Genomic DNA, 13,720 nt, shown 5'->3' with positions numbered 1-13,720 from the left:
TAAAAAAAAAAAAAAAAAACAAATGAATGGATAAAGAACATGTGGAATATTGCTCAGCCATAAATAAGAATGAAATTTTGCCATTTGTAACATGGTTGGACATGGAGGGTATTATGCTTAGTGAAGTAAATCAGAAAAAGACAAATACTGTATGTTATCACTTAAATATGCAATCTAAAAAATGAAACAGGGACTTCCCTGGTAGTCCAGTGGTTAAGACTCCGAGCTTCCAATGCAGGGGGCGTGGGTTCGATCCCTGGTCAGGGAACTAAGATCCCACATGCCGTGTGGCGTGGCCACATAAATAAATAAATAAATATTTAAAATGAAACAAATGAATATAACAAAACAGAAACAGAGAAAAAATTAGTGGTTACCAATGGGGAGAGGGCAGGGAGGAGGGGCATGACAGAGGTAGAGGATTAAGAGGTACAAACTACTATATATGAAATAAATAAGCTACAAGCATATATTGTCCAGCACAGGGACCATAGCAATATTTTATAATAACTTTGAGTGAGTATAATATATTAAAAAATTGAATCACTAAAACTAAAAAGAGCAAGTTGGGAGAATAGATTTCATAACTTACTTTATAAAAAAGCAGCAGTCATCAAGACAGTGTGGTGCTGGCATAAGGACAGACATACAGATCAATGAAACAGAATTAAGAGTCCAAAAACTGTCTATGGTCAATTTATTTTTAACGAGTGTGCCAAGACCACTCAAAGGGAGGAAGAATAGTCTTTTCAACAAGTGGTACTTGGACAACTATATGTCTACATGAATAAGAATGAAGTTGGACCCCTACATAATACAATATACAAAAATTAACTCAAAATGGATCAAAGACCCAAATGTAAGAAGCTAAAACTATAATGTTCCTATATAAAATGTAAGTGTAATACTTTGTGACAATGGATTAGTCAATGGATTCTACCAAATGCATACCACATGCAAAAAAAAGAAAAAATAGATAAATTGGACTTCACCTAAATTAAAACTCTTATGCTTCAAAGGTCACATGAAGAAAGTGAAAAGACAACCCACAGAGTGGGAAAAAAAAAGTGTACAAATCACATATCTTATAAGGGACTTGTCACTAGAAAACATAAATAACTTACAATTCAATAATAAAAAGACAACACAATTAAAATTAGACAAAGCATCTTAACAGACATTTCTCCAAAGAAAATATAAAGATGGCTGAAAAACACACAGGATACTCAACAACATCAGTCATCAGGGAAAAGCAGATCAACACCACAATAAGATACCACTTCACATCCACTAGGATGGCTAGAATCAAACAGTCAGAAAATAACATATGTTGGTAAGGATGTAGAGATAGATACTGGAACACTCATACACTGCTGGTGGAAATGTAAATTGTGCAGCCACATGGAAAACAGTCAGGCACCATTAAGTTAAACATACAGTTACTACTTGCAACTCCATTCCTAGATAGATGGATACAGCCATCCTTCAGTACCCGCAGGGGATCACACAAAAAAGGAGTTCTAGCTAAAGACTTAACTTCAAAAACAAAGAGGGACTTCCCTGGCAGTCCAGTGGCTAAAACTCCATGCTCCCAATGCAGGGGGTCCGGGTTCAATCCCTGGTCAGGAAACTAGATCACACATGCCACAACTAAGAGTTCGCATGTCGCAACTAAAGATCCTGTGTGCTGCAACAAAGACCTGACGCAGCCAAATAAATAAATATTAAAACAAACAAAAGAGAGTAAGAACCCTGGGATAAGCAAGGATTTCTTAAGAAAACAAAAGGAAAAAGGGTGATATATGACTATGTCAGTATTTTAATACCTCTTGTCCAAAAAAAAAAACCAAAAGCACAAACCACTGGGCAGAAGTGCAAATGTGTACAGCCACTAGGAAAGGTAGTTTGAAAGTCTTCAGTGAAGCTAAAGTCACATTACCTATGCCCCTGAAATTTCACTTCTAGGAAGCTCCCTGGGAAAACACTTGCACAGGTTTTCAGGCATTTACACAGGTGTTCACTAGAGTACTCTTTGTAATAACACAATATTGGAAATGACCTACTTGCCCATCAATACAACTAAATAAAAGTGTAGCACTTTATAGGATGAAATACCATACAACAATTTAAAAGACTGTACTAGACCTTTAAGAAACAATACAATTGTTTCACTGTTCACTGGGTGGTCATGCTATGCAGCCAAGGTTAAAAAGCAGGTAAGTGCCACCCACAGAAGAGACCAGAGCACAATTCTAAGTTCCTGAGAACAGACAACACACACACTAGGCTCAAGTGATACAGTGTTCACTTAGAGCAAGAGAAGAAAATAGTGTGTACAAGATTCAACCCCCTGCAATCCATTGGTCCCCCATGACCAACGGATCCACTTCGCAGCCAAAGCCATGCGGGCGGAACAGATACCAGCACCACCCTTCATGATACAGTAGAAGGACCTTGGTCCCTTACCCATGGGGTCTGAAATACAGAAAGCAAGGGAGGGCCTGGGGGCCACTGACACATGCACTTAAGAAGAAAAAAGGGGGGCTTCCCTGGTGGCACAGTGGTTAACAATCCACCTGCCAATGCAGGGGACACGGGTTCGAGACCGTAGGGGAGATCCCACATGCCGCGGAGCAACTAAGCCCATGCGCCACAACTAGTGAGCCTGCACTCTACAGCCTGAGAGCCACAACTACTGGGTCCACATGCCACAACTACTGAAGCCCACATGCCTAGGGCCCGTGCTCAGCAACAAGAGAAGCCACCGCAATGAGAAGCCCGCGGACCACAACGAAGAGTAGCCCCCACTCACCGCAACCAGAGAAAAGCCTGTGCGCAGCAACGAAGACCCAACGCAGCCAAAAATAAAATAAAACAAAATTTTTAAAAAAACATAATTCTCCAGGAAAAAAAAAAGAAGAAAAAAGGGGTATAGATTAAGCACTGAACAGGTAAAGATAGTCCCTCAAAAGGCTGTAAGCACAGCACAGGCTATGAGGGCTCTTGATTTCTTTGCAAGAAAATGTCCTCAGCCAGGGCTACTCTTGCAGAGTTATGCTAGAGAGAAGCAGCTGCACCTGACTGCTTTTCCCAACAGTATCAAAAACGTATGCTAAGTTGAAAAGAACTTAGGTATAACTGGAGAAAAAACCTAAAATCATATTTATGTGTAAATTTGTTAGGTGTGATGTACATAAAAGCACTCGAAAGGTTTTTAAATGGCCTGAAAGGATTTACAAAAACTCCTACTGATTGTGGGAGTGGAGAGATTGGAAATAACAGTTAAAGGGAGACTTTAGTTTATTTGTAGTGATTTGATTTTTTTTAACACAACATTTATGTACAAGGTCTCTTCTCTTTTTTTTTTAAGATTGTACAGTGATGACTGCAAATATGCCAAAATGTTGGAAGAGGTTACTCCTGTGTGTTGGAAATACGCCTGCCTGTTATTTTGTTCTTTATATTTTTTGTCTTTTCCCAATTTCCCCCCCAAAAAAGTAAACTAAGAGGCAAGTTTTAGAAATTATAGTTATGAACTCACTTATTTATGTCTTAAACAAAATAAAAATAAAGCACAGTTTGCATATGCACAAAAAAGTTCCTAAGCCTTGGCCACCAAAGTGTTTTCAGCAGTTTATCTCCTCTGGCAAGTGGGATTAGAGGACTTTCCATTCCTGTTTTTCTATGTTCCCTGAATTGTACATTATTTTTATAATCAGCAAAGTGATCAATAATTCTGCTTAAAAAACAAAGCAACTGGAATTCCCTGGAGGTCCAGTGGTTAGGACTCGATGCTTTCACTGACCAGGTTCAATCCCTGGTCAGGAAACTAAGGAACTAAGATCCCACATGCCGCATGGTGCAGCCAATTAAAAAAAAAAAAAAAAAAAAAGGGTACTGAGTATCAGCTCCCAGGACTGAAGAGGTGGGCACTGAGTATCAGCTCCCAGGACTGAAGAGGTGGGCACTCAGCAGAATAGGTTACACGTCCTTGAAGGGCAGTTGTATGTAGATGGTGGCTGCAGCTCAAGTAACTGCAAAAGGGAAAAGAAACCCGGCTGGCCCTTGTTCTGTTTTAGCCACCGAGTCAACAACCAAACCAAAGAAGGCTGGTTGAACTGAGAACAAGGTAAGACAAAAATTGACAAATGAGGTAGAGAACAAAAGAGAGTAAAATGCTGCCCAAAACCACAACATGCAAAAGAAAAAAGCAAGAAAGAGCATATTAAAACAAAACCAAACCAAAAGAGTCTACAAAGAAGTATGTACGGCTGTTAGCATAACTGCCACCATCATGGGCCCATTCAATTCCTCCTGTCCCTCCAGTGACCCTTCCTGTAACTGTAATATGAGGTAAAATCACTTTTCTGTCATCAAGGGCTTTGTAGTTAATAGATACTGTTTTAGGATCGTTAGTTCCAGGTGGCCTCTATGCTCTAACAGTCTCCAAACAACGATGAAGACCTTCACTGACACATTCCCATCGCCCACCAGACTAGTTACCCATTCATGAAACTTGACTTAGAAATGCACTTCCTGGAAAAAAAAAAAGAAAAGAAAAAAGAAATGCACTTCCTATTTCCAAGCACATACCCCCATACCTAGGTTAACTATAAAGCTGTCCCAGTGGCCCCTCAGTGGTGCGGAGTACAGCTGCAAATGCTTCTAGTTCATCCACCTAATCTCACCATGTGAGTAAATTACCCTCTAATAAACTGATCCACTGATTATATGGAGCTGCCTGCCTTCTTTTTCAGTCTTAAGCTATCTTCTCAGCTCAATGGGCACTTTTCATTCCCTCCGTTCTCCAACTGAACTATGAGGTAGACTGCAGACCTTGGCACCTGTTGTAAAGTGGCTCAATTACTCAGTGCACAAGTCACAGATGATGGTCGGTCATCTTCCCCTGAAAGGGTGGAACCTTCCACCTCCCACCACTGTTAAGAAAATTTAAAGAAACCGTTACTTCAACCAGAAGCCATCATCACCTACAAACATCTCCTGAACTCAGCAAGTACTGCTAGGACTGTCCAAAAAGATGACTGTAAACTGAGATGGGATGAAGAAAGCATGCCATCTATGTGGCTGGACCACACTGACTTCATTTTGTCAGCTCCATCTTAGGCCCACAGTCCCCTTTCTGAGCTTTAGCCTACTCACAAGGAATGCACCCAAGCCAGATAAGTTCCCTATCAACTCTTACTCTTGCCTTCATCTGATACGAAAACTGGAAGAATGCATTTTGCTAGTCCAGATGGTTAATGGTCCATGAGGAATAATGTTCATGAGACCTCAGAAGGGAGGAGAAACCCCCAGTTCCCACTGGCACGAATGTGCTTCTCGCTTAGTAGTCAGATTGTATCTTTAGCTTTGGTCCCTTTAAATTCCCCCATGCCGGGGCTTCCCTGGTGGTGCAGTGGTTAAGAATCCGCCTGCCAATGCAGGGGACATGGGTTCGAGCCCTGGGCCAGGAAGATCCCACATGCCACGGAGCAACTAAGCCCGTGTGCCACAACTACTGAGCCCGTGCTCTAGAGCCTGCAAGCCACAACTGCTGAGCCCATGTGCCACAACTACTGAAGCCTGCACATCTAAAGCCCGTGCTCTGCAACAAGAGAAGCCACCGCAATGAGAAGCCTGCGCACCACAACGAAGAGTAGCCCTGGCTCTCCGCAACTAGAGAAAGCCTGCGCACAGCAACAAAGACCCAGTGCAGCCAAAAATAAATAAACTAAATAAATAAGAAAACATTTTTTAAATAAATAAATAAATAAATAAATTCCCCCATGCCCCTTCTGGCAGCGCAGAGTTCAGCTGCAAATGCCTCTGGTGGTTGTCCGCCCATACTGCCACTATGTAAGTACCCACAATAAACGTCATAATTACACTTCATGGAGTTGCCTGCTTCATTTTTTGGTCTCAAAGTTTCTTCTCAGTTCGGAGGCTATTATTCAATATCCCCACCATCATCCAGATAAAAGAAACTGCAGTGCTGCTACAAGGGGATGGAGAATCAATTGAAGAACTACTTTGGAAGCTGCTGAAGTTTTGGCAGAGAAATGAAGCTTTGCTGAGAAACAAGGGGGTGGGGTAAGGAAAATAAGTACACAGAGAAAACAAAAGCAAAGGAAAACTGAGAAGTGATAAGGTACGTAACTGAAGGCCTGTAAAAAGAGACTTGAAGACACAACGACAAGAGGAGGCTGAAGAGGAAAGGTGCCTCCGGAGCGGCAGGGGCAGGCTCCAGCCTTGCTGAGCCGCAGCAGCACCGACGGGAGCTGCTCAGGAGGAAGCTGCGAGCCACAGGAAGAGGCGAGAGACTTTCCCAGCCAAACTTGCAGAACAGACTGGGGAAGAGAAAGGCACTCAGGTGCAGAGAAATCCGGGAGTGAGACGCAACAGAATGAACTGGAGACCAGAGAGAAATATTTTGAAGAAACACACCCAGAGGGAAATGTAAATGGCACTGACCTATCTCAGGAAATTGAGACCCACAGGGAAATTAGCACCAAACATAAGTCTCCCAGCTGACCTGTTCTGAAGCAGCTGCTGCAGAAATGTCCAAAGAGGTCAGTGAAGTATTTGTAAAGAGGTGATGAGAAGATGGACCAACAGAAAAATGAGGGCAACTGCCTGTGAATATGGCAAAAGATTCCAGCCCTCTGAGCCCAGCCCCTGCAACCATGAACATGGATAAAAGTTAGTGACTTCCTGGGACTTCCCCGGTGGTCCAGTGTTAAAGAATCCGCCTTCCAATGCAGGGGACAATGGTTCAATCCCTGGTCAAGGAACTAAGATCCCACATGCCGCGGGGCAACTAAGCCTCCACGCCACAATTAGAGAGCCCACGCGCCATGAAGCCCGAGGGCCACAACTAGAGAGAAACCCGTGCACCACAATTCCTACATGCTGAGACAGAGATCCCACATGTCGCAACTAAGACCCGACACAGCCAAAGAAAATTAAAAAAAAAAAAGAAAACCATTCCTTTAAAAAAAAAAAAAGTTAATGACCTCCTGGGCCTTTCGAAGTCCGAATGAAAGCCCCACAGCATAGTAAAGAGATGGGGCCAGTGAGCTGAAACTGCCCAATTAAATTCAGGTATCCTAATGCCTCAGAGTTCCTTCCAGGTCCCAACTAGCTTCTGAGGACAGAAGAAAAGCTTCATTCATCAACTTGTTAAGATTATACCACAAATGGGAGACCCCAGGCCTGTGGAGCAACCTGAGATGGAGCAGGCCTCTTCTCCCCCAGAGCTTCATCCCTCCGCCCAGTTTCATTCCCAAATGAAAATGGCTTTCAAAAGAACAGGGGAGGACTTCCCTGGTGGTGCAGTGGTTAAGAACCCGCCTGCCAATGCAGGGGACACGGGTTTGAGCCCTGGTCCGGGAAGATCCCACATGCCACGGAGCAACTAGGCCTGTGCGCCACAACTACTGAGCCTCTGCTCTAGAGCCTGCAAGCCACAACTACTGAAGCCCATGTGCCACAACTACTGAAGCCCATGTGCCTAGAGCCTAGAGCCCGTGCTCCACAACAAGAGAAGCCACCGCAATGAGAAGCCCGCGCACCGCAACAAAGAGTATCCTCCACTCACCGCAACTAGAGAAAGCCTGCGCGAAGCAACGAAGACTCAACGCAGCCAAAAGTAAATAAATAAATAAATTTATTTAAAAAAAAAAAAAAAAAAAAGAACAGGGGAAATCTCAAGCAAGCAGATGGGCATTTTTCAGGGACATTTTCTTCTTTCTGTCATTTTGCTCTATCATCTTATATGCAATTTTTTTTGCATTTTATATATTTAATAGTGATACACACACGATATATATATACAAGATATCTATATTTATCTATCTATATCTATATATTACTTACTAAATGTGATAGTCTCAAGGGAATGCAAAAAGGAAATAACTTACTTTTCTCCACTGATGACCAAACAGACTTTCTGGGATATTCCTTGTCCCTGAATTAATCTTGATCTCAGATCTCTTGGCAGTTCCACCCATTTTTTAAGATAATAAAAAACCGGGACTTCCCTGACGGGCCAGTAGCTAAGACTCTGCACTCCCAACGCAAGGGGCCCAAGTTCAATCCCTGGTCAGGGAACTAGATCCCGCATGCCGCAACTAAAGATCCTGCATTCTACAACTAAAAAGGTGAGGCAACAAAGATCCTGTGTGCTGCAACTAAGACCTGAGGCAGCCAAATAAATAAATATTTCTTTAAAAAGATAATTAAAAACCCAGGCTAACCTAATACCAAAACTTCAATCTCTCAACTAGTTCAAATCTTCTCCCTTACCCCTAGCTCAGGCTGGATTCTTGCTTCCGCAAAGCGGCAGTGAGGAAGATGAGAAGGGAGGGGGTGAGTAGTGATGTAGTACCACCTATTCTTTCACTGTTTTTCTATCTTGTTCTTGCTTGCCTTCCTCACTTTCTTGCTGCTTCTGATTCTTCCAGTGTCAGAGCAGGGAAAAGAAATGAGAGACAACCAGGCAAAATCTGATGCTGTCTGGAGTTCTTTCTTGGCTCTTATATGCTGTCTGTTACGGCAGACATCCAACTGCTGCTAGCTCCTCTTCAGAATGCATTTGTAGATTCTTCGTTGGCACCCCTACCCCAGGCACCTTGGTGCAGTGGCCTTTTATAGTCCACCTTTTCCTAATTTGAGTGATGCACTTTTGGTTTATCCTTTTAAAATTTTCTCTTACCTCCTTTTCAAAGGATTTATATTTGGGGTCGTTTCCTTCTGCCAGGTACCCTGAAAGGGGATTCTTTTAAGGCGGCTTCAGCCTACTTACATCTATGGTATCACCTGACTTATGGAAAACTTACCCTCTTGCCCCACATCTGTGGAAATGTACTTTACTCCCATCGCAATCTTCTCTTCTTATTCTGATGTCAGGGGAATTCTAGCAGCCTCTGATTTTATGGCGTATTCCCCAAACTCTTGTAGGACTATATCATATTCTCAGAATTCTTTTGTAATAGAAGTGGATGTGGTGCTGGCTGGGCTGATGAGTTAGTTTCCTTAGGTCAACAAGCATCCAGTCAGAAAATAATAGGGCAGAATCTTCTTATGCAAGCCTCCTTTAATCTTCTCAAAGGACTTTATTACTGCCTTCCTCACTCCTTACTCTTGCACTTGGGTTGGCACGTGGGAAGACAGCATTCCCTCCTATATTAGGAAGAGGAAATGCTGGCTCACTCTCAGGCCAACCAACACTCTTCATATAAATAAATATTCACACATAGGCTCAAGTTGGGGGGTGACTAAGATTCACAGGCCCAATTTTGTTCACCTTTTAATAAGTCATGTGAAAATGTGTCTGGGGCCTCTCTCTAAAAATGGTTAGAATGTTTTGACACTTATCATTCATCATTTCTGTTTAGGGTTTCAGCCCACTCTGAGTACAGGACCAATCCTATTTAACATCTTCTTACACAAAAATTTGTACATGATAATATGAATATGGAATAAAGTAACAGCCAGATCCCTAATAGTGATTTTCAGGATAGAGAGGTGAGAGAAAAGAAAACAAGAGAAAAGTGCATATACAATAAGGACAGTATTTTAGAACAATCTCTAAATACACATTTGACTGTGTCATTATACAGATGTGGAGACATGAAAAGAAAGGAACGGCAGCAGCAAAATGTTTATGTGGTTATCTCAGGATGGTGTGATTTCAGATGATTTATATTTGCTTCCTTATACTGTTCTTTATGATAGTATTTCAAATACATTTTTATATGATCTGGTAAAAACTACAGAGCTGCATTTGTAAAAAAAAAAATACAAGCTTTGGAAAGCTTAAAGAAAATGAAACAGATATCTTACTTTCAGAACTTTTCAGAGCCTGGTAATATATTAATTGGGAATCTCAAAGAGTATCTGCCAATAGAATGGGACTATAGTATTCCCCCTTTTTCAGTATGACACATCTTTAAGAAATGCTATGTCAACAGATGTGTCAAAGAAGGATTATTTTAAAATTATATCTAAGTCATTGGTGTTCTATGAATTTATGAATTTCTGTTTTCTTTCTTACATACCTTTTAGGTTACATACCTTTTAGGTAATATATTCAGAAATTTCAATGATGTGCCTATCGTTCCCTTTTTCCCCAATTACAGTGTAAACTTCATAAGATTAGGAATCTGAGCTGCCATATTTATTACAATAGGTCCCCATTACCTGACACACAATAGTTAATCAATAAATATTTGCTCACGCAAGAGGGAGGGGATATGGGGACACATGTATACATATAGCTGATTCAGCCTGTTACACAGCAGAAAGCAACACAACATTGCAAAGCAATATGCAATGTAATTTTGATTTCCTTTTAAAATCCCCATTAAGTAATCTCTTGTTCTCATCTTTTTCCTGCCAGTGAGAGGGTACATAAGGTTTATTTTATACACTAATAATAAACAAACAAGTTTCTAAGACAATTGCCACTAAAGAAAGATTGCTTCTAGTACACATTTAAAATGTTAAAATAATATTTATACAAATTTGCCAATTAAGAAATGAGCTCAACCTAGTGCCCAAAATTTGGTTTCTCAATACCATTCTACAATAAACGAAACCAGGAATCCTTGCAGAAATGGTTGATTCCAGGGCTGGGGGAGATGAAAATACAAGATGAGTAGCTTGGGGTGCCTGAAAATCAGAGAAAGACACAAAAAAGGAAGGGAGCATGTAAGGGGAAACAGGAGCCAACTTGAAAGAGTTCCCAATGGCCAAAGTTACAATAATTTAGTGACTGCCCTGGTGGCGCAGTGGATAAGACTCCGCGCTCCCAATGCAGGGGGCCGGGGTTCGATCCCTGGTCAGGGAACTAGATCCCACATGCATGCCACAACTAAGAGTTCGCATGCCACAACTAAGGAGCTGGCGAGTTGCAACTAAGACCCCACACAACCAAAAAAAAAAGAAGAGTAGTATCACCAGTAAGAAGACATATTGATATCATCCTCAATCTAAGCAGGAGAACATCTGACAAAACCAAATCGAGAAGGTCACTCTAAAATTACAAATACAAAATACTTCAAAAGTGTCAAAATCATGAAAAACAAGTAAAACTGAGGAACTGTCACAGACTGAAGGAGAACTAGAAGACGTGACAACTAAATGGAATGAGGGATTGTAGACTGGATCCTGGAACAGAAAAAGAACATTAGCGAGACAGTGATGAACTCTGGATAAATCAGCAGTTTAATTAATAGTATTGGACCCCTGCAAATTTCTTAAGTTTGATGACTGTACTGTGGTTATGCAAGATATTACCTTTAGGTAAACCAGGTAAAGATATAAGGGAACTCTGTAAAGTTCTGACACCCTCTGTGTGTCTGCAATTATTCAAAATAAAAAGGTTTTTAAATTGAAGATGTTTGAGTTCTTATTGTTTTTCTTAATTTATCTCTATCTTGGATATTAAGGATTAACTTGGCAATCAAGGATACTGAATACTGTCAATTGTTATCTACAATTTGAATTCACTCTTCCATTAATTTAACGAATATTTACTAAGCATCTATATTATGTTCTAGGCACTAAGGTCTCTGCAGTGAATAACGCAGACAAAATGCACTGCCTTGAACAGCTTATGGGAAGACAGGCAATGAGACAGAGATAGTGACAGGTGCTATGTGGTAAATAAAGCAAGAAGGAAGATAAGAGGTCTAAGATAAGGGAAGGGAAAAATATAAGCTCAAAAATTCAATCTTGTGGAGCACATGATGACACCTGAGGGACCTCTTTCAGACTGTTTCTGATATTAAAAATACTGAAGATTGCAAAGTAATATGAGTCATATTTTACTACACTTTCTGTATTTTTACTCTTGAGCATGACATCATAGAATGCTCATGCATTATACTTCCTGGATACCGGGAGCCACAGAAAACTTAACAGTGGCAAGTTACTATCTTTTATGCTTTTATCAGTTTTCCTTCCTTATAAGTACACATAGGGGTTTTTGACCAAAATTGTCGGCCCTTCCTCAACATTAAGAGCAACATGTAAGAGCAGCCGCATTCATCAGCCCCTGAAAACACACACATTTTCAGCCCCTGAAAATACACATGCGTATAACAGACGGAAAGTTCCCTGAAATCAAATTACAGCTAAAACTGCTCTCTGACACTTCCTTGCAAAATAACCCACCTAATATTAATAAGTTTTCAGTTCTGAAATGCAAACAGTTTGAAACAGAATGGTGTTGTTTCCTGGCCACACTTTTAACTTAAGAAGGTGAACATTCTCTGATTCTTAGGCCAATGTAAGTGAGAAGACAGCAGAGTGTTTTAGGTTACAGCTTTACCTTGTGTTTAAAAACTGTATTTTATATAGTACTCTTTCATTCTGAAAACAAACAATCAACCTAATACACATCACTTGTTGAGCATTTACAGCTTCATGTAATGTGTACTATGGAAAATAAACTGCAAACAAAATGTTTTTTTTAATTATACTTGCAAAAATATGTCTCAGTGGTGTCATACTGCTGGCCCCAATTTTAACCAATATATGACAAATGCATTCCACCAAGTTGAAGACGATTACAATTTTCAAAAAGCAATAATATGAATGTACATGCCACTGAATTATACACTGTAAAGTGGCTTAAATGATCAATTTTATGTATCGTGTGGTAAATGTTTATGTACATTTTATCACAAATACTACTAAAAAGAGCTTTTAAAAGCAACAGTAACAAATAAGGAATCATGTTGTACATCTAAAACCAATATGTTGTTCTATGTGGATTACACCTCAATTTTTTTAATTAAAAATAAAATATATAGATTATATATCTTTAAAAACGAGTAAAATAATCCCACTTCTTAAAAAAATATATTTGTACATGTATAAGAGTTTGCATAATCGTGCACAAATTTTAAAAGGTCAGGAAGCCTCCGAACGAAAACAACGGATTGCGGGTACTTTCACTTTTCTAACGCTCACCCGCGTCATCTAATTACATGTAATGAATACGCTTTGTTTGCATAATTGGGAGAAGTGATAAAACACAGAAACCATTACTCCAAATTCGCGCCCCGGGCAGCGAAGCGCAGGCAGATACGCCCTCACCGCGGCGGCTTGGGCTCCCAGGCCAGACCCCAGCCCGGGCGCAGCCTCCAGGCCGAGCCTCACCCGCCGCCCGCCGGGAACCCCGCGCCCCCACGACAACCCCCGCCGCCCCGCTCCCCCCACCCCACGCCGCCCCCCGCCCCGCTCACCGACTCCCAAGGCCGCGAGCCCCTAGGTCCCCTGACCACACTGCCCAGGCCGCGCCAGCAGCCCCCGCGCCCGGCTCTCCGCTGACCCCGTATCGCGCAAGCGCGTCACCGCCCCGGGCCTCTCGGCCTCTCTAGGAAGCTGGGAGGGCTAACGTCTCGGCTTCTCCCGGGACCAAGTGCCCTGCTGGACGACCTCTGAGCCCAGCCCAGGAGGTGGTCCCCACACCCCCCACCTAACCCACTGGGCGCCTGCCTTTTCTTGGTACCCCAGAGCTCCATCCGTCTTATCCTGTTTTCCTACACCCCTCCCCATGTGTGTTCAGGGCATCCCTCCAGGGCTCCCTCCCTCCAGGGAAGAACGGGATCAAAGCCAGGGTCAATCAGGACCAGCAAGATCTAGATGACCAGGCTGGCCAGGAGGAGCTGTAAAGGGGGCCACTCATTACCCTCTGGGGCCCCGTTCAAGG

At 41.9% G+C, this 13,720-nt stretch overlaps 1 protein-coding gene across 2 annotated transcripts in view; it reads right to left on the bottom strand.

Annotated features, from left to right (window-relative positions):
* The window catches only part of ZNF445 (zinc finger protein 445), a 30,092-nt gene extending 16,738 nt beyond the window's left edge, over positions 1 to 13,354 (bottom strand). Inside the window, exon 1 of one of the 2 annotated variants that reach the window (XM_036869320.1) lies at positions 13,254 to 13,354. The gene's annotated coding sequence lies outside the window, so the exon portion shown is untranslated. The remainder of the gene's footprint in view (positions 1 to 13,253) is intronic. The other variant, XM_036869321.1, reaches the window with a different exon arrangement.
* Positions 13,355 to 13,720: the final 366 nt, after the last annotated feature.

The sequence above is a fragment of the Balaenoptera musculus genome, chromosome 11, assembly GCF_009873245.2.
Source record: "Balaenoptera musculus isolate JJ_BM4_2016_0621 chromosome 11, mBalMus1.pri.v3, whole genome shotgun sequence".
NCBI lineage: Eukaryota > Metazoa > Chordata > Mammalia > Artiodactyla > Balaenopteridae > Balaenoptera > Balaenoptera musculus.
Note: the sequence above shows the minus strand (reverse complement) of the source record. Positions and strands in the feature narration are given on the sequence as shown.